Source organism: Eptesicus fuscus, chromosome 1, assembly GCF_027574615.1.
Source record: "Eptesicus fuscus isolate TK198812 chromosome 1, DD_ASM_mEF_20220401, whole genome shotgun sequence".
NCBI lineage: Eukaryota > Metazoa > Chordata > Mammalia > Chiroptera > Vespertilionidae > Eptesicus > Eptesicus fuscus.
This window is the reverse complement of record NC_072473.1, coordinates 7,635,220-7,641,257: the sequence shown is the minus strand read 5'-3', so window position 1 is coordinate 7,641,257 and position 6,038 is coordinate 7,635,220.

Sequence of the window (6,038 nt, the reverse complement as noted above, 5' to 3'; positions counted from 1 at the left end):
CCGCAGGTGGCTCGTCTTCCGAAACCCTGCACAAAGAAATGTCTCCTTCTCGAGAATCCCTATGCCGGCCTGCAAAGAACTCTTCCCTCCTACTGCTCTCGACACCATAGTGGAATGGCTTGTGGCCGTGAGGTTAAAGTAACACTTCTTCCTCTTTTCTCCCCATCCCCGCCCCCCCCCCGCCCCCCGCCCCCGCCACCCCCCCCCCGCCCCCCGCCCCCGCCACCCCCCCCCCGCCCCCGCCCCCGCCACCCCCCCCCCCAAAGCAGCTCGCCTTGCTTCCCAGTCCGACTTCCCAGGCTCCTCCTCCTTCCGCGATTCCACCTATCAGCGCCTCAGACCAAGCTCCAGACTCACCCGCTTCCGTTCACATCTGGGGGATGCAGAGGTGAACCGAACTCCCTGGCCTAGCTTTGTACTTCTCGCCTCCAAGTCCAAAAAATTACTCAGCTACCCAGTTACTAAACCGCCCCGGCTTCCCCTACTTCCTCCTTGGAATCGTTCAGCCGAAGCACAAACTCTACAAAAAGCCTGTCCTACTCCCTCTTACAGTAAGGGGACCAGACGTCCCGCTTTGGGCGGGACAGTCCCGATTTTTAACAATTTGTCCCGCGTCCCGCGGCGTTTTAAAAAAGTCCCGATTTTTGGAAAGAATGCACGACAAGCTAGGGAACGGAGGGAGAACGGGAAGGGAATATACGGTTTTCGGCGGCCAGGTGGCTATTTAGCCAGGATATGAGTTTTATATTATTTTTGTTACTTTTATAATGTTAAACTTTAATAATAACAAATAATTGTTGAGAACTGATTATCGAGAACTGCTTATCAAAGTTCGCATTGTTGATCAGTTGTTAGAATTCGACCACCATTGTTTGGACTTAATGAACAATGGCATTTTTTGGGATTGGCAACGACGAAAACATTTTGTAACTGTCTCTCAGACGACACACATCGTACTGCGTGCTAGTAAGCTAGTTAAACAAGTGATGTCATTACAAATCAGCTATTCAGATAATTTAGGTAGGTAACTTATTTCATAAATACATAAATTTTCTTGAATTTAGCAGACAGTAATTGTATTATTTATATTTTATAGTGGCAGCAAAAAGTCTAGCGCCGGCCTTGAAAGTGACACTTAAGACTTACGTTACAGCAAATTCATGACCTTTTAAACAACGACAGCAATCTACTAAAAAAAAAATTCACTCAAATGAGAAATATGCCAAAGAATAAAATAATACTATACATAATTTTTTATTTATTATATTTGTTGATAGATCCTCCCTTCCCCCAACTGATGGATGGAGTATGACGTAAACTCCACCTGCAGCCGGACATTCCTGAACACCTTATATGGACTGTACATTGTACCACCAATCAGCACCTGCCATATATCCTAAGCCCCCAATTCCTAAATCCCTATGCCCCTAACCATGTACCTTACATGAAACCACCAATCAGCCTGTGCTGAGTGCCCTAAGCCCCGTCCCCTCTTTTCCTCCCCTTAAAAGGCACTCTCACCCCGGCACTCTCTCTCTCTCTCTCTCTCTCTCTCTCTCTCTCTCTCTCTCTCTCTTTCTCTCTCTCTCTCTCTCTCTCTCTCTCTCTCTCTCTCTCTCTCTCTCTCTCTCTCTCTTCCCCTTTCCCCCTCTGGAAGGCGGCCAGCAGGGTGATCTCCAATAAAGCCTGTGTCCTGGTATCCCATGGTCTCCGGCCCTCTGTTTCATCTTTCATCATGGTGCCGACATGGAAGGAAGGTTTGAAGGCTAATTTGAAATTGTGAAGGTTTTTGTGAAGGTTTGTGCATGTGATGAGATGGAACAGAGAAAAGTAGAAAGAAAGAAAGTTACTCTAAACAAGAAAATGAGGCTTCAGTCTCTAAGCTTGACAGGACAAGCTTGCTGGATACTTCTTAAGCTAAACCAGAATATTCAGTGTCTAACCTCTTATCCAACCATCCGGGTCCCTGGCTCTCACTACTCCTTTCCTTCCCTTTCCCTCCCACTTTCACTGCAACACAATCTCAATCATTCATTTGTCACCCCTTATTGGTAGCGCCATGGTGACTACCCTCTCAGCTTGGAGTGCGGAACTAGAAACTTCTCCTTACACCTTTCAGCTTGTCTCCATGACAGGGATTTTTCTTCCTCTGTGGGGAAAACACATACATCTGTCTCCCCATCAGCTGGACAGGAACATGTACTCTCATCTATCTCTCACCCAATGCAGATGCAGCCCCCAATAATCAGTCTTTACCTGTCCCATAACCCATCATATCTGACACAAAAGAGGAGTCCAGATCATCCCTCTCCTCCTAACCCTCAGCATCACAGCAGGAGTCGGAACTGCCACAGGGAGCTTAACCACTACTCTACCCATACTTTGAAACCCTGTCTCAGGACCTACAAGAAACGTGGATGCCCAGCAAGGGGCAAAACTGGGAAAGCAAGAACCTCACTCCCAGGGTAACCTATTCTCCCCTTTCATATCACTAGTGAGGCAACTGAAACCCTACTCTTTTCCCCCCTAAAAATAACATCTAGGTCTCAGTTGTCTTTCAGCTCCAGGCCCAGAAAAGCAGTAAAACCAGACAAGTGACGCTGTGGCAGCCTCAGGACCAGCTTTTACCTCCCAAGTGACTCAACAGGATCGCTCTCGAGACTTCACCAACCAGTCTCTTGGGGAAATCATGCTGCTGCACTCCTTGTCCAGCCACCCATCATTAGGCCAACTGGTGTCTATTTCTTTACCCCCTTTCTCATGCGCTGTGTCACTAGTTTCTCTTGCAAAACAAAACAAAACAAAACAAAAAAAACAGAATGCAGGCGTTCGCCAACCAGAAGGTGGGAGAGATCTATCTGTCACTGAATTCAGAACCTAGCACCAGAATCCTTGAGACCCCAGGTAGACGCCCCTAACGACGCCCCCTCTCAGCTGGAAGAAGTTACGGAAGATAGACCTTCACCCCCTGACCTTGCCCGGACTCTCAATTTTTTTTTAATATTAACAAAAGCCTGGAATGATAGATCCTCCCTTCCCCCAACTGATGGATGGAGTATGATTTAAACTCCACCTGCAGCCAGACATTCCTGAACACCTTATATGGACTGTACATTGTACCACCAATCAGCACCTGCCATATACCCTAAGCCCCCAATTCCTAAATCCCTAGGCCCCTAACTATGTACCTTACATGAAACCACCAATCAGCGTGTGCTGAGTGCCCTAAGCCCCGTCCCCTCTTTTCCTCCCCTTAAAAGGCACTCTCACCCCGGCATGCTCTCTCTCTCTCTCTCTCTCTCCTTTCCCCCTCTGGAAGGCGGCCGGCAGGGTGATCTCCAATAAAGCCTGTGTCCTGGTATCCCATGGTCTCCAGCCCTCTGTTTCATCTTTCATTTGTAAATTGTACTTATGTTGAAATTTTAAAAAATATATTACAATACTATTTTTGCGTTCTATGAAAATTTTTGTTGCTCCATATAGACCAAATTTTTAATTAAGAATCCCCCCCCCCCGCCCTGGTCAATGGTGTCCCGCTTTACCAATGTTAAGAACCACCCCCCACCCCACCCCCGGACAATGATGTCCCGCTTTACCAATGTTAAAATCTGGTCACCTTATCTTACAGAGGCATTTGGAATAACACACCTCCAAGTTGATCTTGTCCGGTTCAGTGCATCAGTAATTAGAGGCTTTGGAGTTGGATGGGTTAGGAAACTCAAGCCCTTGGCTCTCTGATCTTGAGTAAATTCCTTAATGTCTAGTCCTCAGTCTATGTATAAAAATCGGGATAGTAACAATAGTTTTCAAACGTATGCTACGTATTGGCATGGTGCCTGGCAATAGTTGCTATATCATCACCGGTGTGAAAACTTCCCGACCCCCTCAAGATGGGTTAGGTATTTGCCCTGCCTGTGCTCCAAGCATAGGTATTTCACCTTTTATAACACCTATCACACTATATTGCACTTCATTGCTTTCACAAGTCTGCTTCTTGCACTGAATCTTTAACTCCTTGAAGGTCAAGTCTTGGCAGTTATATTCTGAAACTAGAGAATGCCCTGAGTGACGCAGAATGTACCGATGCAAATCACCATTTTTCTATTTCCTGTGACCAGGACTTATGATGAAAATTACTGCCATACTGAAAGCATCAGTTTTCGGGTTGCTGTAACGTTTCTTATAAATTGCACTAGACTTTCACATAATAACAAGAAGGAATGTCTTCTAGGAAGATAATCCTAATTTTAAAAGCCAATTCCATTTCCAAACTCTAGTTACCATCATTAAAAGGATAAATCATAAGATAAAAATAAGGTATGTAAAAATTTAATGCAAGATACATTCTGCTATGATATTCTGATAAATAAAACAAGGTTATCTTTATTCTGCAATATAACATATATTTCCTATTTTCCTTGGTGACTAAAATACATCTACTTATTCTCAAGTAAGTATATTTCAGTTTATGCCCCTTCTATGGGAAAATGCCTAAATTTTTATTTTACGTTGTCTGTAGAAAATAGCTGATTATCTAAAAAATATTTTACTTATATAAATAATGTAGTAGATAATGCCATTATTAAATGTCTTTGTTATTATAAAAAGACCAAAGGATAGTCCATAAGTATATTTTTTATTTACTGCAAGCATAAAAGGATTTTAAAAAAATGTCTACTCTCTGAATGCCAGGTTTGGACTCTTTCAATTAGTTTTTTTTTTTCTTGCTCTAGTAGGACAAAGGTATTAGGATTCACTGGTCAATGCAGAAAACCTCAGGAAAGAAAATTTCATTCTTTTTTATAAAATATGTTTTTATTGATTTTTAAAGAGAGAGGGAGAGGGATATAGAGATAGAAACATCAATGAGACTGCTGATTCCTGCACACCCCCAACTGAGGATTGCGCCTGAAACCTGGGTATGTGCCCTGACTGACCGGGAATTGAGCTGGGGACTTCTTGGTTCATGGGTTGACGCTCAATCACTGAGCAGCACTGGCTGGGCAGAAAATTTCATTCTTTACCTACTATGAATTTCAGTATTAAATTTGTTCAAGGACATACAACAGGGTCTCAAGTCTCTGCAACCCTCATTGCTATGCCAAAGCATGGATATATATACAGTGTGTGTGTGTGTGTGTGTGTGTGTGTGTGTATCCTATCTAATAAAAGAGTAATATGCAAATTAATCATCACTCTGCTACACGCACAAGCCACGCCCACGAGCCACGTCCACAAGCCAATCAGGAGCGAGTATGCAAATTAACCCAACCAAGATGGCTGCAGCCACAAAAAGAGCAGGAGGGAGGCTTGGGTTTCCCCTGCGATGGAAGAAGCCAAGCTTTCCACTCACCCTGGCCGGCCCAGGCCTCCGCTTAAGGCTACAAAGTTTCAATTATAGAAGATAAATAAATCCCAACAGAAATGGCTGTGGCCACGGAGAGAGCAAAAGGCTTGGCTCTGCTTCAGGCTACAAAGTTTCAATTGTAGAAGATAAATAAATCCCATATGCCAGGGCCTCCACTTGGGTTGCCAGGGGGCATGGCCGGCCTGCAAACCACCACAGGCTGCTCGCCCAGGCTGCCCCACGCCCCAAGGAAACCCCCACCCTGATCCAGGACACCCTTCAGGGCAAACCAGCCGGCCCCCACCCGTGCACCAGGCCTCTATCCTATCTAATAAAAGAGTAATATGCAGATTGACCATCACTCCAACACACTAGATGGCTGCCCCCATGTGGAAACAAGATGGCCACCACAAGATGGCCAGCAGGGGAGGGCAGTTGGGAGGGGCCAGGCCTGCAGGGGAGGGAAGTTGTGGGAGATCAGGCCAGCAGGGGAGGGCAGTTGGGAGGGACCAGGCCTGCAAGGGAGGGCAGTGGAGGTGATCAAGCCTGTAGGGGAGGGCAGTTAGGGGTGACCAGGCCAGCAGAGGAGGGAAGTTGGGGGCAAACAGGCTGGCAGGGGAGCAATTAGACATCAATCAGGCTGGCAGGGGAGTGGTTAGGGGGTGATCAGGCTGTCAGGCAGAAGTGGTTA